Source organism: Schistocerca nitens, chromosome 9 (assembly GCF_023898315.1).
Source record: "Schistocerca nitens isolate TAMUIC-IGC-003100 chromosome 9, iqSchNite1.1, whole genome shotgun sequence".
NCBI classification, from domain to species: domain Eukaryota; kingdom Metazoa; phylum Arthropoda; class Insecta; order Orthoptera; family Acrididae; genus Schistocerca; species Schistocerca nitens.
In genome coordinates, this window is record NC_064622.1 from 173,057,696 (window position 1) to 173,081,451 (window position 23,756).

Here is a 23,756-nt window from a genome sequence, read left to right on the forward strand (position 1 = left end):
TCCACCGAGCTTTAAAGAGTAATCTATCTTTCTATTCGATCGTGTGCAGTAGGATCAGAGCAGCAGAACTGTGAAAGGCATGCGAAGGTGAAACTGCGAGGTTCTCGAGGCGTCTTGCGTCTGGATTGGGGTCAAGGTCGGATGCTGCGGCATCGACGACGCGACCGTGAACGGCGAGCGCGCCTCCTCCGCCTTCTCCCTGACCTAGGCCGCGGCGAGCAGTCTGTCCCCTTTAGTGGCACACATGGGCCATTACTATGCAGACAATGTTGTTGTTGCTCGAGGTGGGTCAATGTTTTCGGCGGGCGTAGTAACTCATTACAATTGCTAATGCCGCGCCTGGGCCGGGCTCGGCGCGCGCTCCGCCGGGTTGGCCGTCGCCGCCGCCGCCGCCGCCGCCGCCGCCGTAGCAGCCGGGCCCCGGCTGGGCTCGGCGCGGCGCAGCGTCCCGTATCTCATTCATACTTTTGCATAGTGATCAGGCTGGCTGCGCCGGCGAGGTGGGAGACGCGCCCGGCGGCCGCTGCAGTGCGCCGCGTGGCTTTAGCATGCAAAGACCGTCGTCGCCCGTGGCTCCGCCAGAACCGGCGCCGCCGCCGTCCGGACCGACGCCGACGCCGACGCCGCCCCCCGCAGTGACGTCGCTCGCCGCCCGCCTCACGTGAGTCCTAGTCACGCCGCGCGGCGCCGTTCATCTCTCTCTTCTCTCTCTCTCTCTCTCTCTCTCAGTCCCGCATGCGCACTAGCTAGACTTATCAGCTTTGCTGCAAGTACATTAGCATAGTAACGATTACGCCTTCATTCAGCATTACCGCACGCACTTGTCAAATACCAATAGGTTGCTGTCTTGGCGTATCCATTATGACATGTACCGCCACTGTCCAAGAGTAGTGCCCGGGCCGGCCTTTTGATCTTAGTGACAGTTTACAAGATGTCTCGCAAGTGGATTAGCGACGTAATGATTACGTCTGTATTCAGCCCCACTCCACCTACCTTCAGACACCAACGTGTTGTTGTGTTCGAGTATCCATATAGATCTGTACGCCCACTTTCTAAGAGTAGTAACCTTGGCGATATTTTGAACTTCGTGACGGTTTACACGATGTTTCAAACGTCACCAGTGTGCATCAGAATGTAGACCCGTTCGACACGATATGGCTGTTAATGAATCAGTGTCGCCATTGATGCCATCTCACTTCAGTTTCCAACGAGTTCCACCTTTCTCAGTAGGTCACGTGGGCGTGTCCTCAGTGTACGTCAACCACTCCCGTGTTGTTGTCTTCGACTATCCATACGCCCACTTTCCGAGAGTAGTAACCTTGCCGATATTTTGAACTTCGTGACGGTTTACATGAAGTTTCAAACGTCACCAGTGTGCTTCAGAATGTAGACCCGTTCGACACGAAACGGCTGTTAATAAATCAGTGTCGCCATTGATGTCATCACCAGTTTCCAACGAGTTCCACGTTTCTCAGTAGGTCACGTGGGCGTGTCCTCAGTGTGCGTCAACCACTCCCCCTTCCGTCCCTTTAGAAAGAAAGGAAAGATGGAGCTTAACGTCTGATCGAGGTGAGCAGGAAATATTAGGCAGCACGGTCGGACTGGCATTTGAAACCCGTTCCTTCAGTATCCCTCTGACAGGAGACGAAGGGTGTCAGTAGCTCCGTATTTTAGTATTCAGTCATCAGCCAACTGGAAACTGATAACATTGATGACCAACTACGTTACATCTTTGGACCCTCACTTTTCCTATTTGTATTACTGAGTAGCATTTTATCAGTATCATTAACAGATGCCGAACTTGTTTTGTTTGATCCGTCCGTTAGTCACTCTTCTGCTGTTTTTGACAAATTTCAGTTAATAATTCGTAAAGTAGCGTCATTTGTTACCACTCTGACAGCTTGAGAGATAGAAATGCGTGCCACAAAACCACAAGAAAAAAAAAACCATACATCTTACAGATTCTCAACTGGGAATAATGTAGAAGGTAATTTTCAGTTTACAAAAATTCCTGTCTATGATCGGAGATGATGAGAGATCTGGTGAGAATTTTCTTTCAGTTTGGTGTTCCGATATTCTTCCGCAGAGCATGGAGCAGGCTATATCTAACAAGTTTATTTGTGAGGTCATCTTTCGCTGCCAAGCACAGAAATATTTGTTTTGTAAACAATAACCGCCTTTTCTTGCTGCAGAAAGCTAGTTTTCACGGCTATTTTGACCTTTTTAATTACTTAATTTGTCTAAATTATTACTATTATCAGATAAACTAAGGTTTCTATTCAGTGCGTCACCATCACGTAAACTTGGTATAACTTACTGGCTACATCCATAACCAAACAGGAACAAATCATAACCTGTTGCCTGAGATAATTAACCTGATTAGTAATAACTTTTGTCCAGCAATTTGTATGGACCACTGTATGTAATGCCTAGCAACATATGTCCTGTGGCCTTGGCAGACGTCTCGTGGTCCGTGGATACTAGACGGGGGCGTGGTCCCTGCCGTCATATTTCCCGCCTTGCCATGCCTCTTACGTCACGCAGATAGCTAGAGGAAGCCGCTTGTGATAGGACGTCAGTGTTCAGTTCGCTACCGGTGTGGCCTAACCAGAATGGCACCTCCATGCAAGTCTGACGCTTTTAGTGCGGTTAAAAAACTTAATATTGCTCCCATGTTCCTTTACACATGGTAACAGCGTGGAAGCTTGCAACAAGGCCTCAGGTACAACAGTCGTTAATTAGCCTTGGTTTTGTTTTGGTCATAAGCTATTACTAACTCAAGGCAGATCAGAAAGAGAAAAAAAATCATGAATTAGAAAACCAAAAAAAGCGTGAACAGTGGTGATAGGATAGGATTTTCAAGCCGACTGTTCTCAAATGTGATAAAACTAGCTCACTCAAGGTCATGATTAGTTAACCGTTACAGCGAGATACATATATTCTTGGTCAGAATGGTGCCGTAAATATTTCCAAATTGCTCCAATGACCCATTTTTTAAGCATTAGATACTAGACTACTAGCATAAAAATTCGACGGAGGTACCAAAATTGTTTCTGTCTTTTGCTAAACTGCAAAGAGGGAAAACAAATAGTTACAATTTTTTATTTTCATGTATTAAGGATATTTTCTATTTTATTATCGCCGGCCGTTGTGGCTGAGCGGTTCTAGGCGCTTCAGTTTGGAACCGCGTGACCGCTACGGTCGCAGGTTCGAATCCTGCCTCGCGCATGGATGTGTGAGATGTCCTTAGGTTAGTCAGGTTCAAGTAGTTCTAGGGGACTGATGACCTCATATGTTAAGTCCCATAGTGCTCAGAGCCATTTGAACCATTTTTTAAATTTATTGTCAGTGATAAAATTCCCCAGTAACTGTTAGTGACAAGCAACTGAATTGTAAACACCTCAAAAGTGGCGTGTAGAGCACCCTTTATCCATGGAACCAGTGGTGACTTGTGGCGTGGCCACGAAACACAAGCAACGACGGGCAACCATGCTGGTCGATTACTGTTCAACAACTCATGGAGATTTGGTTGAGCCAATTCCGAGGTGATCACATGCTTCCCTAGGATGACCCACATTTCGTCAATGTCAAAGGACCTCACGGCTCAGACAAGCACTTTCTTGTCTGGTCATGAAGAATTAACAGAACGTCTCTCGTAGTACTCGAGAGCGATGTTGTAAGCAAACAAGCGGGTATACGCGGTCCGTAAGGAGGTTTTTTCTCGTTCTGCGCTGAGGGCAGCTGGAAGACGTACCATGGCTTCCGTTTGAGTCCCCATAAATTTTTGGTATTGTCCAGAATTGTACCCCTCCAGGGACGGATGAAGAGGTTGGCACAGGAGAGAAATTCGTGGTGGGCCGCATTAAATCAGTCAAAAGACTCACGACTAAAAAAAAAAAAAAAAAAAAAAAAAAAAAAAAAAAAAAAAAAAAAAAAAGGCAAGGGTAAGTCACCACACGAATACTCAAACGTAGTCGCTTCGTTGATGGTCACTATTCGTCTAAATTAGGTTTTCTGTGGAGATATCCTGTCCCTTTGCTGACCTCAGTGCCTCCTGACGACGTACTGTATGCTCGTGCCCTTCGTGTGAATCCTGAGTCTCGAATCCAGGGGACAGAGGATGTCTCTGTATTGTACGGTGGTTCACAATATGTCTCCGTTGTTATCCGATATCAACATACGTCTCTCCCGGCCGTTGTCAGTTTTTATGACTAGAGCCTCTACTTCTCGTTCGAGTAACTTCTTAGTTAGCTTCACAAAGGCTGTGTGCACCCTGCATGCCACACACTGAACACACTCAGAAGGTCACGCATCCAAACGCTAGCCAAGTCCGACAGCGCTTAACGTAGTTGATCTGGCGGAAACTGATGTTACCACTCCGGCAAGGCCGCTGGCACTATAGACACTGTCTGACAGAATAAGTGACGCACCCAGAAGGGGGGGGGGGGGGCGAACGAAATGTAACGTCACTAGTTGAAAGGGTATGTGATACACTCAAGAGCCAAAAAAACTGGTACACCTACCTAATATCTTGTAGGGCCCCCGGGAGCACGCCAATGTGCCTCAACACGACGTGCCATGGACTCGACTGATATCTGAAGTAGTGCTGAAGCTGATTGAGACCGTAAATCCTGCAGGGCTGTCCATAAAGCCGCACAAGTACGAGGGAGTGAAGATCTCTTCTGAACCACACGTTGCAAGGCATCCCAGATATGCTCAATAATGTTCATTTCTGGGGAGTAAGGTGGCCAGCGGAAGTGTTTAAACGCAGAAGAGTGTTCCTGGAGCCACTCTGTAGCAATTCTGGACTTGTTGGGTGTTGCATTGTCCTGCTGGAATTGCCCAAGACCGTCGGAATGCAAAATGTTCATAAATTGGTGCATGTGATCAGACAGGGTGCTTACGTACGTGCCGCCGGTCAGAGTCTTATCTAGACGTATCAGGAGTCCCATATCACTCCAACTGCACACTCCCCACACCATTACAGAGCCGCCACCAGCTTGAACAATCCCCTGCTGTCATACGGGCTTCATGGATTCATGAGGTTGTCTCCAACCCGTACACGTCCATCCGCTCACAATTTGAAACCAGACTCGTTCGACCAGGCAACATGTTTCCATTCATCAACAGTCCAATGTCGGTGTTGACGGGCCCAGGCGAGACGTAAAGCTTTGTGTCTCACTGTCATTAAGGGTACACGAGTGGGCCTTCGGCTGCGAAAGCCCCTATCGATGATGTTTCATTGGATGGTTCGGACGCTGACACATGTTGATGGCTCAACATTGAAATCTGCAGCTATTTGCTGAAGGGTTGCTCTTGTTTGAAATGTGTGTGAATTCCTAAAGAGACCAAACTGCTGAGGTCATCAGTGTCCAAGACATACACACTACTTAAACTAACTTAAACTAACTTAAAACGGCCGGCCGGGTTGGCCGAGCGGTTCTAGGCGCTACAGTCTGGAATCGCGCGACCGCTACGGTCGCAGGTTCGAATCCTGTCTCGGGCATGGATGTGTGTGATGTCCGTAGGTTAGTTAGGTTTAAGTAGTTCTAAGTTCTAGGGGACTGATGACCTCAGATGCTGAGTCCCATAGTGCTCAGAGTCATTTGAACCATTTGATTAGGGAAGGACGGGGAAGCAAGTCGGCCGTGCGGAACCATCCCGGCATTTGCCTGGAATGATTTAAAGAAATCACGGAAAACCTAAATCAGGATGGCCAAACGCGGGGTTGAATCGTCGTCCTCCCGAATGCAAGTCCAGTGTGCTAACCACCTCGCTCGGTCCAGTAGCTAGTGATCTGCTGTATCGCGGCCCTTCTGTCAGATGTTACAGTCCGAGCTAGTTGAACACCACACCTGCTGCCGCCGGTACGTTATCTGTATCAACAATATTGTGGCACCCGTTTTACCAGAATTTGAGTGACAGCGGTAGTTTCCTTTTATAATGGAATTCGGGGTATTTAGTATGTACGCCTTAGTGGTCCTTCGTAGATCTTCCATTTGTGATTTATCGCATTCTGTAGGCGACCCACGGTTCACATTTTTATCTTCGTCTCTGTCGTCGGAGTTTGCGATACGGAGGGTCCCCTGTTCTATCATGTTGTCATTCCGATACTACTAATTATTCACATTTGGTTCCATAAACTCGCTAACACCAGCTGAGTAGCGACTTGGATACCTGAATACACGATTCTTGGTTCTCTGACCACACTGAAAGGTGCCACGTGTGACAGACATATACACATGTCAAACATGATGTAGCTAGGTAAGGTGTCGGTGCACATCACCTTGTTGATAATCATTAAAATATTCTGTCCTTATCAGCAAATTTTAGCAATGAGTAATTTTTATAAATGCCTGTTACAGACCTGAAAATGTCGACGATTCGGAAGCAGACAACAGATTGTGATCAATACAGCTAGTGAAATGCTTCCTGTGGTCTGCGGTTAATCTGTTTTATTTCTATAAGCTATTTAATATGCAAACAATGGCGAGAGGAAGTCTTTCTTAACTTCTAGTTGCTACCAGTTAATTGCGGCTTCAAGACAGCACAGTGAAAACAGACTTACGGAAACAGCATCTGTAGTAGTCGCCTTGTTTCTCTCCGAAGACTAGTTCCGTAAGCGTTTTTCATAGTGCCCTCTACAACTTTTTAGAGTTTGTGTTTCACACATGGTCGCTTTACTGGGGAAATTAAACTTCAAATTTCTCTTTCAATAAATATAAGAATGCAATGACATTTACTCTATTGTGGAATTTCGCGATGAACTTAAACTGTGTGTTAGACTTGAAATCGAACTCTGCACTTGCTTTTCATTCTGAAAATAGCACACAGATTGTAGCGAAGCTCTTATCCACGGTGTCGTCTCTTTCAGTGATGTGAGTGTACTTGTCTTAGGTAGGTGCAATGGAGACCCTTCGTCGATTTGGGGAATTGTCAGAGTGATACAGGGCTATTCTATTCGCCGGGAAAATTTCAAAAATCACACCCTTGTTTGCGTCGACTATCAGCACTGCAGTTTTTTCTGGAAATCGTAGGGACTGCGGACGGAAAAGGTCCTTTAGCGGCATTTTTGTGCTCCGCTCATCAGTGTTATTGTAATAAAATGTTACAGTCTCTCCAAATGCAGCCCGTGTTATTGTGATAAAATGGTAACAATCTTTCCAAGTGTACCCTGTATTTACGTGGTGTCTTAAGAAAGTGTGGCACGTTGCCCGAGCCGCAAAGGAAGGTCCGCCGTTTAGGACGTGTTTTGCAGTGTAAAACCGCCATCCTTCTTCGTGGGTCCCGGTAATCGTCCGCATTTCCGAATCATTTGGGGCCATTACGTTGTGGTGCTAAAACGCTCGCCGAAGAAGTAAAGTGGTAGAAGAAACGGTGCCAGCTGCTCCCCAAATTACGACTGGTCCGTCCGGAGCTGGTCAAATTGCCCACCGTTCGTTCCTGTCTCCCAATTTCGTCGGATGCCGTAATGAGGGCCCGCTCGCGGGGCCCGGCTGCTACCCCTTTGCGGGACGGCCGGTTCGGTCGGTCGGCCGGTCCGGCTTCGGGGATTCCCCCCGCGGCAGCGCGCGGCCCGCCAAGGATTGAACTGTCACTGGCGCCAGTCCGTCTGCGCGCCGCCAGCGCCGCCGCACCCTGTAATTTGAGACCAACCCTCTGCCGCCGCTGCCGACGCCGCCATCCACGTAGACCGCCTTGTTGTGGTATTAAACGCCGCGTGCCCCCAGCTAAAATATTTCCCCGGCCCGACAAGGGCCCCTCGCCACGGCCAAATTGCGGTTATAAAACTGATGTCGAGGCCCGCTTAATTAAAGTGGGCGTTGCGTGCTGCTCGCGGTGGCTCGTATCACCGCAGGCGGCACCGCGACCGGGGGTGCAGGCGCGCTGAGGCGGCGGCGCTGGGGGCGGAGGTGGGGGCGGGGGCAGCGCCAGGCACGCACGAGGCGCGGCGGAGGGCGGCTGGCACGCGGAGGCGGACCGTCCGGCCCCCTGCGGGACCTCTTGATGTGGCCTCGACGCCTTCCGCCTCACCCTCAGCACAACAATGGTCGTCAGCTATCTGTTGTCACTATAGAAAGGAACAAAGTCTTCCGGGTTGTATGGCCGTGGTCCATGGAATTCTTCTATTCCCAACGTTTCGTCCAATACTAAGTTGGAAATCCTCAGGGGTATGGCTGGTCCTGCTGAATCCTGCCGGCAGGACTCAGCAGGAGCAGCCATACCCGTGATGATGTCCAACGTAGTATTGGACGAAACGTTGGGAATAGAAGAATTCCATGGACCACGGCCATATAACCCGGAAGAACTATCAACAACAGTACCATCTGGTCGTGAAAGCCTTCATTGTATGAACAAAGGACACTTCTTACATACACAGTGTCTCCCAGTTCCATTAGGTCTGTGGCTATGAAAAATAAAAGTCGTGGATTATATTCACAAAATCGTTGTATTTATTCGAAATAGTATCTCCCCGAATCAGCACACAGCTAAAATCGTTTTTAAAATCGTTTGAAACAGAGGGTTTACTAAATTTTTGGAACTCCATTTAGTACTGCAGTACAGTTTTTCTGGATGTCCTCAGCTGCGTCGAAATTGTGTCCTTCCATCGGCAACTTCAGTTTGGGGAACAAGAAATCGGCTGGGCCCAAATCCGGACAATACGGCTGCCGATCCAAGACTGATTTATTTGCTGGTCGGAAACGCACACATAGTCTTCACGTTGAAGGCTGGGTCATTGTCGTTGAGGAGCGATCAAGAACCTGCCTCTCGGTATTCATGGTGGAATTCGATGAATTCTCGCATACAAACGACGGAGAACTCAAAATACTTGATGTTGCCTCGCTGCAACACAGCCATTTTCCGACAAGTGTCACACAAATAATATTACATATATTGTCATGACACCTGCTGCAGTGAAGTTAGCACTTTGACCTTCTAAGTGGCTATTGTTGAAACGTCTAGGACAGTAACGCCGCCGGTCTCTGTGGCCGAGCGGTTCTAGGCGCTTCAGTCCGGAAACGCGCTGCTGCTACGGTCGCAGGTTCGAATCCTGCCTTGGGCGTGGATGTGTGTGATGTCCTTAGGTTTCAGTAGTTCTAAGCCTAGGGGACTGATGATCTCAGATGTTAAGTCCCATAGTGCTCAGAGCCATTTGAACCATTTGACAGTAACGCCACAACTTGCCACGAGATAACATTTCAGTTTGGAATTTCACAGAAGCAGTCGTAATGGAAGTGTATACCATCTCATCGGAAGTATCGGAACACCCCTGTGTAACGCGGGAATGACAACCAGACGTCATGAGAGGCGCTCCCACGAGTATAAAAAAAGGCACGGGCTGTTGTGTTGCCAGTATAAAGCCAATAACATAGAACGGGTCAGAGAGCTCAGGGACTTCTTACGTGAACTAGTCATTGGATGCCGGCCGCTGTGACCGAGCGGTTCTAGGGCCTTCAGTACCGAACACTGCTGCTGCAACGGTCGCAAGTTCGAATCCTGCCTCGGACATGTATGTGTGTGATGTCCTTAGGTTAGTTACGTTTAATTAGTTCTAAGTGTAGGGGACTTGAGCCGGCCGCGGTGGTCTAGCGGTTCTGGCGCTGCAGTCCGGAACCGCGGGACTGCTACGGTCGCAGGTTCGAATCCTGCCTCGGGCATGGGTGTGTGTGATGTCCTTAGGTTAGTTAGGTTTAAGTAGTTCTAAGTTCTAGGGGACTTATGACCTAAGATGTTGAGTCCCATAGTGCTCAGAGCCATTTGAACATTCTAGGGGACTGATGACCTCAGATGTTACGTCCCATTGTGCTTAGAGCCATTTGAACCATTTCAGTCACTGGGTGTCGCTTCAATAACAAATCCATTAGAGATATTTCAACACTCCTAAAGAAGTCCAAGTCGACTGTTGGTGAGGCGACTGTGAAATGGACACGCGAAGAAACAACCACAACTAATTTTAAGGTGTGACATAAAGTGATCTAAGAGTCACTCAGTCATTTGATACATTTGAGATTTTTATTGATAAACTGCTACTATGGATGTTCAACAGCTAAACATTATTTACGCGTTTCGAGTAAACTCATTTTGAGAATGTCAAAGCAGGTAAAGGGTATCATACAAATGGCATGGCATCATTTACCTCCTTTCATATTCTGAAGATGAGTTTACCTGATATGCGTAAATAAAGTTTAGTGCCTGAACATGGAGTCACTAAAAGTTTTTTCTCCAGCAAACATGACAGCTGAGTTTAAACAAAAATTTCAAAGGGCAGCTAAATAAAGATCAGGCACAGCTCATGCAATGACGGACAGAGATCGTTGAGTATTGCGGAAGGTGGTTGCAAAGAGATACTTGATATGATCGAAAGGAATCACTCGCTAGCTGCGAAGTCCTATCAGCAGTACAGTTAGCACAATGACTCTGCGTAGGAAGCACTGCTCTCCATAAGCCGCACATTTCTGCTGTCAACGCTAAGTGACGCTTGAAGTGTTGTAAACGGTGAATACAACAGGACAGTAGATGACTGGAAACGCGTGGCAATCCGATAGAATGATTGGGGTATCGTGTACGCCTGCATAATTTTAACTGTCATCCTGTGTAATGGTTCAAATGGCTCTGAGCACTATGGGACTCAACTGCGGTGGTCATCAGTCCCCTAGAACTTAGAACTACTTAAACCTAACTAACCTAAGGACATCACACACATCCATGCCCGAGGCAGGATTCGAATCTGCGATCGTAGCAGTCGCGCGGTTCCGGACTGAAGCGCCTAGAACCGCTCGGCCATCACGGCCGGCGAAAGTATTTGTATGGAGTGTAGCGATGTATGGAAGTGAAACATGGACGACAAATTGTTGGGACATGAATAGAATAGAGGCTTTCGAAATGTGGTGCTACAGAAAAATGCTGGAGATTAGATGGGTAGATCATATAACTAATGAGGAGACATTGAATAGGATTGGGAAGAAGAGAAGTTTGTGGCACAACTTGACTAGAAGAAGGGATCGGTTGGTAGGACATGTTCTGAGGCATAAAGGGATCACCAATTTAGTGTTGGAGGGCAGCGTGGAGGGTAAAAATTGTAGAGGGAGACCAAGAGATGAATACACTAAGCAGATTCAGAAAGATGTAGGTTGCAGTAGGTACTGGGAGATGAAGAAGCTTGCACAGGATAGAGTAGCATGGAGAACTGCATCAAACCAGTCTCAGGGCTGAAGACCACAACAACAACAACCCAGCGTCCAACAACTCTATCTACTTTGGCTTCGGATCTTGTGGAAGGATGGAATGTTGTTCTCCACAGACACTCAGACAGCTCATTGAATGTGTCCGCAGCTGATTTCAACCCGTCATAAAGGCAAAGGGTGGAGACTCCCTATAATAGATTCCACCAATAGGACCAATAAGTGTCCGGATAATTTCGTGCAGAAAAGGTACAGCAGACTAGGACTTACCATAGCAGAAGCGCCAATTCATGTGGAAAACTAACTTTGAATATTGATGAATCTAAGGGCAAAATCCTTATTCTGTGAAGTCTAAGTAGGGAAGTATCTATTTATCCCTGATGGCAAATAGCTCATTTTGAAGAAGAGAGGCTTAAACAGAAAAGAGCTTATACTGTGACAAATTTTTCCGAGGGCCACAGATTTATATCGTGAAATTAAGTACTGAAATTACGGAGTTTATATAGTGGAAGGCAGTTTTAAGAGCTGCAATTGGAAATACTCTTAGAATTTGTTCGGTGGAAACAGTCGTAGGCTGGCAACAGGATATACCTGCCTGGCACGGCTCTGGAAGTTCTTGAAGCTTGTGAGAGGCATCTAACAGTACCCTATAAGCAATGACGTAAATATTCCACGTAATTTTAAGATTCTATCCTTTGAGATGAGAAACTGCAAGAAGAATATGACGAAACACTGAAACACTTAAGTCGAAATGAGGAACCTGGAATAGACGACATTCCATCAATATCACTGAGATCCTTGAAAGAACTAGAGTTTTACAAGCAGTACTTTACCTGGAATGGAAGCTATGAGGCCTAGATGAAATATCCGTAGACTGGAAGGACAATGTAGTTACCCAAAATATAATAACGGATGTGATTACAGATGTGAGTAATATAGATCCTCCAGTCATGGTTGCAAAATACTGACATCAGTTAAAATATCGAAACAAACAAGTGAAACATGCAGAAGGGGAAGAGGAAACATATTAAACTGAAATCCCTGGGCTAGCAGGACAGAGCGGATGAGGTTATATTTGTCAAAGGGGCCAAAATCAGTTACTGTCAGTTGCGTTCAACATATAACTTTATTTCTTGAAACAGACAATCGCACAAGCAAGAATCAAATCTCTCAAGATTTTAACGAAAGACGTCCTTTGATTTACTTTAGATCGGCTGAAGGCCACATCGAAAATCCAAGGCACAACGCCAAAGTAATTGTTGTACAGGAATTCTTCTGGAGGTTTCACTTCTTTGGAAAAACATTTTTTTATCTTTAATATAAATTGGCTGAAAACCTTAGCTTAAATTTTTCCCATAGAACTCGGCTGAAGGCCTAACATTAATCAAGAACAGTGTTACGGCTTAAGGCCGAGACAAAGAGTTTCAGTGTTTAATCTAAAGAGGCTGAAAACTCGGCTGAAGGCCGCATATCAACAAAACAATTTAACGGCTTAAGGCCTAGGGAGAAGAGCTTTGAATTTGAAAAGGCTAAAGGCCTTATCTTAAAATATGTGTAAAACTCGGCTGAAGACCTCATACCAAAGAATAACAATTTCATAATTTAAGCGCAAGACAAGGATTTTTAATTTTTAATTTAAGAGAGATTAAAACTCGGCTGAAGGGCACACACCACGCAGAAAACTATTTTAGGCTTAAGACCTAAAGAGAAGAGCTTCTAAATTTCAACTAAAATAGGCTAAAGGCCTTATTTTAAGATGCTCCACATAACACTCGGCTGTAGGCCACATACGAAACCCAAACAATCTCACGGCTTAAAGCCTAGGCAAAGAAATTTCCAATTTTTAATTTAAGCTGGAAAACTCGGCTGAAGACCACATAAAAACTGTAATATATTTCTTACGGCTTAAGGCTTAGCCAAAATTTTCAACTTCTGATTTGAGAAGGCTGGAAACTCGGTTGAAGGCCACATACCAACTTGAAACCAATTTACGGCTTAAGGCCTAGGCACAAGGAATTTTCAATTTTAATTTTGAAAGGCTGAAAACTCGGCTGAAGGCCACATACTAAGCAAGCAGCATTTTTTTTTTTTTTTTTTTTTTACGGCTTAAGGCCTAAGAAGAATAACATTGCAATTTTAATAAGCTAGAACTCGGCTGAAGGCCACACAGAGTACTTAAGACTAAAAAGGAAATCACTATGTAAAATGAAAGGAGAGGCGCGCAGAAGCTTCGGCCTGCGAAGGTAACATTAACGCACTTTTAGATGAGACAGGCAGCCAGACCGACAGCCTCTTAATCAGAAGGCAACCCAACCGACAGCCAACCGACAAACCAACCAACAAGATTAGTTCCGCTCCACTCGACCATCAAAACGACAAGATGTCAATAGCACAATGTTCTGAATATTGGTGCCCAATCCAGTCAAGTCAGAATAAACACCCAAAGCTACCAACAACCTCTCAGCTGTGGAACTACATGCCGTGCTGGACAGCATCAACACGACCAGGAAAATACACTGCCGAAAGCTACATCAACGCTCAGGGCAGGAAAGCGAAAAGTCAACAGCCACAAGGCAGAAGATACTGCTGGTACACTTCATTAATTAAGGAATGAATTAAATTAAGTTCAACACCACGCAGGCAGGACAGCTGGAATTCTAGCTGACTTGCAATGCGCCCACGTTGTTGCTCACTGGAATCTCCCAGGAAGCGACAACCAGGATCAAACGAAAAGATGTGACAGCAGTTGAGGCTTGATAGTAGGTTAAGTGAGCACTCAACTTTAGTGTCCAGGATAGGTGGGCGACGAACTTCGTAATCCTCCCAAGAGGCGCATCACAACTCCAACCGCGCGTGCACACCGCCAGCGGCTCCGGCCTGACTACGCGCCACAGAGGCTACCTCGCTGCTCTGCCCCAACCGACCGACTCCCACACACACACGGAAACAGTCAAAAGACTAAATACACGTCGTCCGATGAGACGACCGACCGTACGACCAACCAGCGGTCGTTCCTGCTCCATTCTTCTTCCGACGGACAGTGCATGCGTGCGCCGGCCGGAGTGGCCGAGCGGTTCTAGGCGCTACAGTCTGAGGCCGCGTGACCGCTACGGTCGCAGGTCCGAATCCTGCCTCGGGCATGGATGTGTGTGATGTCCTTAGGTTAGTTAGGTTTAAGTAGTTCTAAGTTCTAGGGGACTGATGACCTCAGAAGTTAAGTCCCATAGTGCTCAGAGCCATTTAGTGCATGCGTGCCCCAGCGATCGGCAAGTACTGTCTGTCAGCACCTCGCTGGCGCTCCGTCCCTGACGCTGCTCCGTGCCCGACTGCCCTCCTGGTCCGTCTCCAACTGACTTCCAGACCGACGACGACCCAGATATACTGTCGGTCGCTCCAGAGATCGTACGACAGTGCACTTATCGATAAGCGCTGCTGCTGCCACTCACGGGAAAGTAAGGCACAAGTTAGTGACTCCAGTAAACGGAATAAGAAAACGAGGCGGCTGTACCGTAAAAGAAGGTGGAAAACAATAAATGGGATGAACACAAGCCGCACGCGGCTCAGAAACTTCAATTGTTGAAATGGTATAGGATGCTATTTCAGCGATTACAAAATGAAATCAAATTTACAAAGAACTTGGCGGTATGATCCTACTGGAAACTGACCTGGGGATCTTGCTGGACGTGAGAGGACCTCAGCGCTACACAGGCAGCTTCTAGAGATATAGGCCAAGTTTGGACGAGTATTTTCCTATTGTTAAGTGGCACCATGATATTTTCTCATGAAAGGTAACACGTTGGGAGGCGGGATTTCCGTAACGTAGTGTTGAGTCGTCAGAACTGCTTGAATCACTACCAGCCGCGACCTGAAGTCAAAGTCCGCAGCTCATGGTCTGGTGCCCAGCGTTGCTGCCTCTGGATTACGGGATCGTGGGTTCGATTCCCGGCAGGATCGGGGATTTTATTCGCCTGGGGACTGAGTGTTTGTGTTGTCCTCCTCATTTCATTATCATTCGGGAAAAGTGGCGAGTTTGGACAGTGAAACGATTGCGAATTTGTACAGGCGCTGATATCCATGCAGCTGAGCGCCTCGCAAACCAAATATCATCATCATTATCATCTGAAGTGATACTTCGGCACCCCACACCATGACGCAAGGAATAACAACGCTTTGCCTCTCACAAAATTTGTGAAATTGAATCATTTTCCCAGGTCGGGGCTATACTCGCCGACTATAGCCATCGGGGGCTGTGCAGAACCGCAGTAAATTGCTGAACACCATCGATCGGCAACCGAGCAGTCCCAGTAATGTCACCATCACAAACACAACCGTTTGTGCTGCGGTATTAACAGCAGCCTACGCCTCGGACGATGATTCTGTAGTCCGACTGCTGCTAGTCTCCGAGTAATAGTGCGAAATTTTACAGTATGTTGCGTTGGAGTCGACGGCTTTGCTCTCGGATGACAAACTATGATGTGAAATGGATTACGATGCGCTTGGTGCATACTACCTCCCTTGTGACGGTCAGATGTGGCTGACTGGACACCTGGTGACGAGCCGGCCGCGGTGGTCTCGCGGTTCTAGGCGCTCAGTCCGGAACCGCGCGACTGCTACGGTCGCAGGTTCGAATCCTGCCTCGGGCATGGATGTGTATGATGTCCTTAGGTTAGTTAGGTTTAAGTAGTTCTAAGTTCTAGGGGACTGATGACCAAAGATGTTAAGTCCCATAGTGCGCAGAGCCAACCTGGTGACGAGCATGCCTGCCTCCACGTTACAATTCAATTCAACGTCAAGCGACTGTCAACTCCGCATGCTCCTCAAATTCGGATACGGCACTATTCGACCCGCCTTCCAAATGGAGACCCATAATGAGGCCCCTTTTAAACAGGTACCAACCGACCGCTTTTTACACGAAGTGGCGCCGGGGCTGTTCCTCAGCTAAGTAACGTAGCTTGAAATGGTACCACGGTACTTCAGCTTTTTATGTTTGACCGTGCCTTATTCTGGCCTGTATTAGTTTATTTTATGCTTCTGAAGAAGACAGGATACTCTAGTTGAAACCTGAGTAAGGCTAGTAACATTTCGCAACTGAGGCGGATTTTTGTCGTACCACAGTATTAACATTAACTCACACCTCACATGAGCTTCCAAGTTCCTGCATTTCTCTCACATTTATGGACATCTTGCTGTTTAAAGTGTTGTCGAGTCTCAGGGTGACGTCACAGGACGCCACGCTTTTGCACCATCGTTAATGTGGGGCAGATAAAAGTGTCCGGAAAACAGTGTTCCAAGGTACAAAGAAACAGCAGAGGATAGGAACTAGAGTACTAACCTGACTACAGTACATATTTAAAGTGACCACCATTCACTTCTTGACACGTTTCAGAATGTTTTTTGAGTTGTTCAAAACAGATCGTATCTCACACCATTTTAGATTTTGCGCTGCATGGCTCTCTTTGGTGGCACTTTGATATGTTAAACTTATCAGTAAACAAATGACCACACCGTTTACACGAGTTCGTTGTCACGTAACGTTCCACGACGAACATCGACTGCTCCACTGTGGGTACCATCGTCCCTTTTGCGCTGCTCCACTCACACTGAAACACCCGCACTACACTCTGAACTACACTCCTGGAAATGGAAAAAAGAACACATTGACACCGGTGTGTCAGACCCACCATACTTGCTCCGCACACTGCGAGAGGGCTGTACAAGCAATGATCACACGCACGGCACAGCGGACACACCAGGAACCGCGGTTTTGGCCGTCGAATGGCGCTAGCTGCGCAGCATTTGTGCACCGCCGCCGTCAGTGTCAGCCAGTTTGCCGTGGCATACGGAGCTCCATCGCAGTCTTTAACACTGGTAGCATGCTGCGACAGCGTGGACGTGAACCGTATGTGCAGTTGACGGACTTTGAGCGAGGGCGTATAGTGGGCATGCGGGAGGCCGGGTGGACGTACCGCCGAATTGCTCAACACGTGGGGCGTGAGGTCTCCACAGTACATCGATGTTGTTGCCAGTGGTCGGCGGAAGGTGCACGTGCCCGTCGACCTGGGACCGGACCGCAGCGACGCACGGATGCACGCCAAGACCGTAGGATCCTACGCAGTGCCGTAGGGGACCGCACCGCCACTTCCCAGCAAATTAGGGACACTGTTGCTCCTGGGGTATCGGCGAGGACCATTCGCAACCGTCTCCATGAAGCTGGGCTACGGTCCCGCACACCGTTAGGCCGTCTTCCGCTCACGCCCCAACATCGTGCAGCCCGCCTCCAGTGGTGTCGCGACAGGCGTGAATGGAGGGACGAATGGAGACGTGTCGTCTTCAGCGATGAGAGTCGCTTCTGCCTTGGTGCCAATGATGGTCCTATGCGTGTTTGGCGCCGTGCAGGTGAGCGCCACAATCAGGACTGCATACGACCGAAGCACACAGGGCCAACACCCGGCATCATGGTGTGGGGAGCGATCTCCTACACTCGCCGTACACCACTGGTGATCGTCGAGGGGACACTGAATAGTGCACGGTACATCCAAACCGTCATCGAACCAATCGTTCTACCATTCCTAGACCGGCAAGGGAACTTGCTGTTCCAACAGGACAATGCACGTCCGCATGTATCCCGTACCACCCAACGTGCTCTAGAAGGTGTAAGTCAACTACCCTGGCCAGCAAGATCTCCGGATCTGTCCCCCATTGAGCATGTTTGGGACTGGATGAAGCGTCGTCTCACGCGGTCTGCACGTCCAGCACGAACGCTGGTCCAACTGAGGCGCCAGGTGGAAATGGCATGGCAAGCCGTTCCACAGGACTACATCCAGCATCTCTACGATCGTGTCCATGGGAGAATAGCAGCCTGCATTGCTGCGAAAGGTGGATATACACTGTACTAGTGCCGACATTGTGCATGCTCTGTTGCCTGTGTCTATGCGCCTGTGGTTCTGTCAGTGTGATCATGTGATGTATCTGACCCCAGGAATGTGCCAATAAAGTTTCCCCTTCCTGGGACAATGAATTCACGGTGTTCTTATTTCAATTTCCAGGAGTGTAGTTTGGATCACGTGGTGGGCGTACACGTAGTTTACGCGTCACGGGGTGTGGTTGTGTGCATACATAAATGTCCAGTTGTGAAACCTCCTGGCAGATTTAAAACTGTGTGCCGGACCGAGACTCGAACTCGGGACCTTTGCCTTTCGCGGGCAAGTGCTCTACCAACTGAGCTACCCATGCACGACTCACGCCCCCTCCTCACAACTTTAATTCCGCCAGTACCTCGTCTCCTACCTTCCAAAACTTCACAGAAGCTCTCCTGGTAGAGCACTTGCCCGCCAAAGGCAAAGGTCCCGAGTTCGAGTCTCGGTCCGTCACACAGTTTTAAACTGCCAGGAAGTTTCATATCAGCGCACACTCCGCTGTAGAGTGAAAATTTCATTCTATGTCCAGTTGCATCCACTCATTTGGGCCACTTTCATTTGCCTCACCTCGTAGAAGAAAGCTGTAGCCACCTTCGAGCCATTTTCTCACCTTTGCGACGTAATGGGTGAGGGTGGGAAGGGGGGAGAAGGTGGGAGGAAGGGGGAATGACGGAATTTCAAAAACGTAACCCTTCAATTCGTTTGAGCAAAGAAAATTTCCGATTATGAGCGACATTTAAAAAATGGTTCAAATGGCTCTGAGCACTATGGGACTCAACTGCTGAGGTCATTAGTCCCCTAGAACTTAGAACTAGTTAAACCTAACTAACCTAAGGACATCACAAACATCCATGCCCGAGGCAGGATTCGAACCTGCGACCGTAGCGGTCTTGCGGTTCCAGACTGCAGCGCCTTTAACCGCACGGCCACTTCGGCCGGCGAGCGACATTTATGTGATGACTGATCTGAAATTTATGACGTAACGGTTGGAGACTGCTGGCTGGTGGAGGCCTCTGCAGCTATCGCTGTGTAACTGCATACACAGCAGTGAAACATGTGGACCTACATGTTTTCGGGTCATCCGAATCTATGTCTGCAGAGTTCTTCGGTGTTACAATGGTAGCTGCTCTCCACAACGCAGCCACTGTATTCTGGAGAACCAGACACAGCCTCCCCCTCGCTAGAGAGCCAAGTCGGCGCCTCCGCACAGATCGGCGCGCAGAATCTTCGTGACGGCGCGCCGTCGTCGCGGGCCCGGCGGTCTTTTGTGTAGGTCTCGGCCTGGCGTGCGTGGCGACGCGTGTATTCGCCACGCAACGCCCCGGAGAGGCGGCGTGTTAGTCTCGGTCGTGTGGACCCGCGGTCGCACGCGCTGCACAGGCGCATGCGCGGCGAGGCTGGGCCGGCCATTCATCACGGGGCCGGACTGGGGCCGGGGGTTCCCCGGAGCCGCGAAAGGAAATTAATTTAATGCGGGGCCGTGGCGGCGCTCGTGACGCCCGCGGGCCACGGCCACAACCGCTGCGCCGCCACACCTGCCCAGCCGGCCGCCAGTCCCGCCGACCATACCTTACCTTGCCTTACCTCGTGCTCCAACACGCAAGCTACCTATCGGCCAAATACTACCCCCATTGTGCGAGGAGCAACTGTACCTCCAAAATGCTGTGGTTGTTGCTATAACTACCGCTAACAACATTAGACTATAGTCTTATGTGAATCTACTGACCTCTCTTGCTAATACGCAATTAATGTTATTCCTGTTCGAAAGAACGACAAAGGCCCAATATTTACGGTAAGTCACTTTGTCCTGTTTACGTCACACTCCCCTAATATCTCTAAAATCATCTGTGTCCAGTAAAAATTGGCATCCACCCCAGGATCAGCTACTGAGCGAGGGTGGTCACACAGTATTAATTATTAGCTCGAAAAATAAATATTCATAATAAATTTCTTGCCTGTTTTCCGATACAAGCTGCGGGACGTTAGGCCCAGTCAGAGATCAAACAGAGCTACTGATGACTGGAGTTTACAATACTGCCTGCGAGTCTGGCCAGGAGTTAGACAAAAGTATTTGCAGCAACAAAGAGCAGCTCAAGTAAGGGACATTTTTCGGTTTACTGTACACAAGGGAGTTGTGTCGTTCCGATAGTTTTTGGTAATGAGTTCCAAAATGGCTGTTGAACTACGAGCAAATAATGAATCTGTCAGCCAGTCAGGTCTGCTTTTTTCAGTTAAGTTGTTCCATGGACGGGGCGCTCGCACAGTTTAGTCAAGAGCTCTCAAGTCTGAGAGCGGCGGCCAGAACGGACAGACAGCACCTGGAGTCGACGCTAGGACTCCCCTCCCTCCCTCCTTCTCCATCACCACCTCTATCACTACCACCACCATCAAAACCACAGACGTCACTCTCTTCCTCAGGAACGCGACAGTTCTGTCTAATAGCCGCTCAACAGAGGAGGCTGTGGTCCACTATCTATAAAGCATAACTTTCCAGCACTGCGCCTGAAGATGACGTGAAGGAAACTCGTTGAAATGTTGCTTCTACACTAAGCTGTCGCTCGGTTGATATCACGAAAAGTTTCCATCACATAAATCTGTCAAGAAAGCATGGGATAGCCTCATGACACACTGGGGAGTTGATTTGATTTGCGATAGGAAAGTGAACATCGAGAAAGTGAACATCGACGCAACAAAAGGGATCGGCACAAACGGAAACTAAGAAGGCAAATTGTCTCATCACTAAGTCCGACTGTCTACAGTGTAGCCGTGAATTAACTAAATGACGTAGGGGAAATCGGCATTCTTTTAACTGACAGCTCAAAGTACACTTTATCATCGCAAACTACGGCTGAGATAACAATATTCCTTGACCACATGGCGATCGACTGAATTTTACAGCACGTACAGAATCACTCGACTTCTATTCTAGAAATATTAAAGGGTGAGTGCTTTGAGAAATCAAATAAAAGAGTGTGTACCAGACGCTCCACTGGTTCTTTGTCTGAGTAGATGTGTTGTACGTGGCTAACACAAGATCCACATCGCCAACTTCACACAAAATGATTGTAACACAGGGTGTCCATAAATGTTTACCCTGATAAAAAAACAATGTATTATTTACTACATACAATATATGAAACATGTAATATAAGAAATATATCTCTATTTGTTAAGTTTCGAACCTTTTATACAGGTAAAACACTTCAACATTTAACTCACTTCAACATGTTCACACCTGCTTACACGCAAAATACGCTACTGACGATTAAAATTGCTACACCAAGAAGAAATGCAGATGATAGATGGGTATTCATTGGACAAATATATTATACTAGAACTGACATGTGGTTACATTTTCACGCAGTTTGGGTGCATAGATCCTGAGAAATCAACACGTAGAACAATCACCTCTGGCTGTAATAATGGCCTTGATACGCCTGCGCATTGAGTCAAACAGAGCTAGGATGCCGTGTGCAGGTACAGCTGCCCATGCAGCTTCAACACGATACCACAGTTCTTCAAGAGTAGTGACTAGAGTATTGTGACGAGCCAGTTGCTCGGCCCCCATTGACCAGACGTTTTCAGTTGGTGAGAGATCTGGAGAATGTGCTGGCCAGGGCAGCAGTCGAACATTTTCTGTATCCAGAGAGGCCTGTACAGGACCTGGAACATGCGGTCGTGCATTATCATGCTGAAATGTAGGGTTTCGCAGGGATCGAATGAAGGATAGAGTCACGGATCGTAACACACCTGAAATGTAACGTCCTCTAATCAAAGTGCCGCCAATACGAACAAGAGATAACCGAGACGTATAACCAATGGCACCCCATACCATCACACAGGGTGATATTCCAGTATGGCGATGACGAATACACGCTTCCAATGTGCGTTCAACGCGATGTCGCCAAACACGGATGCGACCATCATGATGCTGTACACAGAACCTGAATTCATCGGAAAAAATGACGTTTTGCCATTCGTGCACCCAGGTTCGTCGTTGAGTACACCATCGCAGGCGCTCCTCTTGTGATGCAGCGTCAAGGGTAACCACAGCCATGGTTTAATGGCTCTGAACACAATGGGACTCTACTTCTGAGGTCATCAGTCCCCTAGAACTTAAAACTACTTAAACGTAACTAACCTAAGGACATCACACCCATCCCCACCCGAGGCAGGATTCGAACCTGCGACTGTAGCTGTCGCGCGGTTCCAGACTGAAGCGCCTAAAACCGCTCGGCCACTCCTGCCGCCCGCAGCCATGGTCTCCGAGCTGATAGTCCATGCTGCTGCAAACGTCGTCGAACTGTTCGTGCAGATGGTTGTTGTCTTGCAAACGTCCCCATCTGTTGACTCAGGGATCGAGACGTGGCTGCACGATCCGTTACAGCAATGCGGGCCTGCTGTAAGGCCGAGCGGTTCTAGGCGCAACAGTCTGGAACCGCGTGACCGCTACCGTCGCAGGTTCGAATCCCGCCTTTGGCATGAATGTGTGTCCTTAGGTTAGTTAGGTTTAAGTAGTTCTAAGTTCTAGGGGACTGATGACCTCAGAAGTTAACTCCCATAGTGCTCAGAGCTATTTGAACCATTTTTGAACAGCCATGCGGATAAGGTGCCTGTCATCTCGACTGCTAGTGATACGAGGCCGTTGGGATCCAGCACGGAGTTCTGTATTACCCTCCTCAACCCACCGATTCCATATTCTGCTAACAGTCATTGGATCTCGACCAACGCGAGCAGCAGTGTCGCGATATGATAAACAGTAATCGCGATAGGCTCCATCAAAGTCGGGAACGTGATGGTACGCATTTCCCCTCCCTACACGAGGCATCACAACAACGTTTCATCAGGCAACGCCGGTCAACTGCTGTTTGTATACGAGAAATCGGTTGGAAACTTTCCTCATGTCAGCACGTTGTAAGTGTCGCCACCGGCGCCAACCTTGTGTGAATGCTCTGAAAAGATAATCATTTGCATATCACAGCATCTTCTTCCTGTCTGTTAAATTTCGCTTCTGTAGCACGTCATCTTCGTTGTGTAGCAATTTTATTGGTCAGTAGTGTATCAAGCCGGTGTTGAGTCTCCTGCCGCACATTCTACAACACGCGTGGTGTGCTTTTGCCAATGGCGTCTCTGATACGTTCTTGTAATATCACAATATCGGGAACTGCTGTTCTGTACACAGTACCTTTCAAATTCCGCAACAGAAAGAAACCTAAGTTGGTAATGTCACGTGGTCGCGGGTGCCATATAACTGGCTGACCCCCCCAGTCCATTTTTTGGGTAAGGCTTCATGAAAAAAATTGTGGACTTTAAGTTCCCAATGTAGGGTAGCACCATCTTGCTGAATGATGATAGTGTCTTGGGTATCCTGTAGCTGGAGGCCAGCATAATCACCAACATGTCTGGGTAAGCATATCCGTTTACATTGTTTTCAAGGAAGAAAAATGGACCAATCACTCGATCACACATTAACCCACACATTAACCTTTGGACTGTCCAGAACGTGTTCTCGTACTGCATGAGAATTTTCTGATACCCAGATCCGGACATTATGGCGGTTAACTGAACCACAAACATAATATGTAGCCTCATCGGAAAAACTAAACCCTTCAAGAAATCATTGTCTTCATCCAAACGGTTCAGCATGTCCACTGCT

The 23,756-nt window shown here is 47.9% G+C and overlaps 1 long non-coding RNA gene across 1 annotated transcript in view; it reads left to right on the forward strand.

Annotated features, from left to right (window-relative positions):
- The first annotated feature begins 514 nt into the window (after positions 1-514).
- LOC126203446 (uncharacterized) overlaps positions 515-23,756 on the forward strand; it is a 455,238-nt gene continuing 431,996 nt past the window's right edge. Inside the window, exon 1 of the long non-coding RNA XR_007540265.1 lies at positions 515-661. This is a non-coding gene — a long non-coding RNA (uncharacterized LOC126203446). The remainder of the gene's footprint in view (positions 662-23,756) is intronic.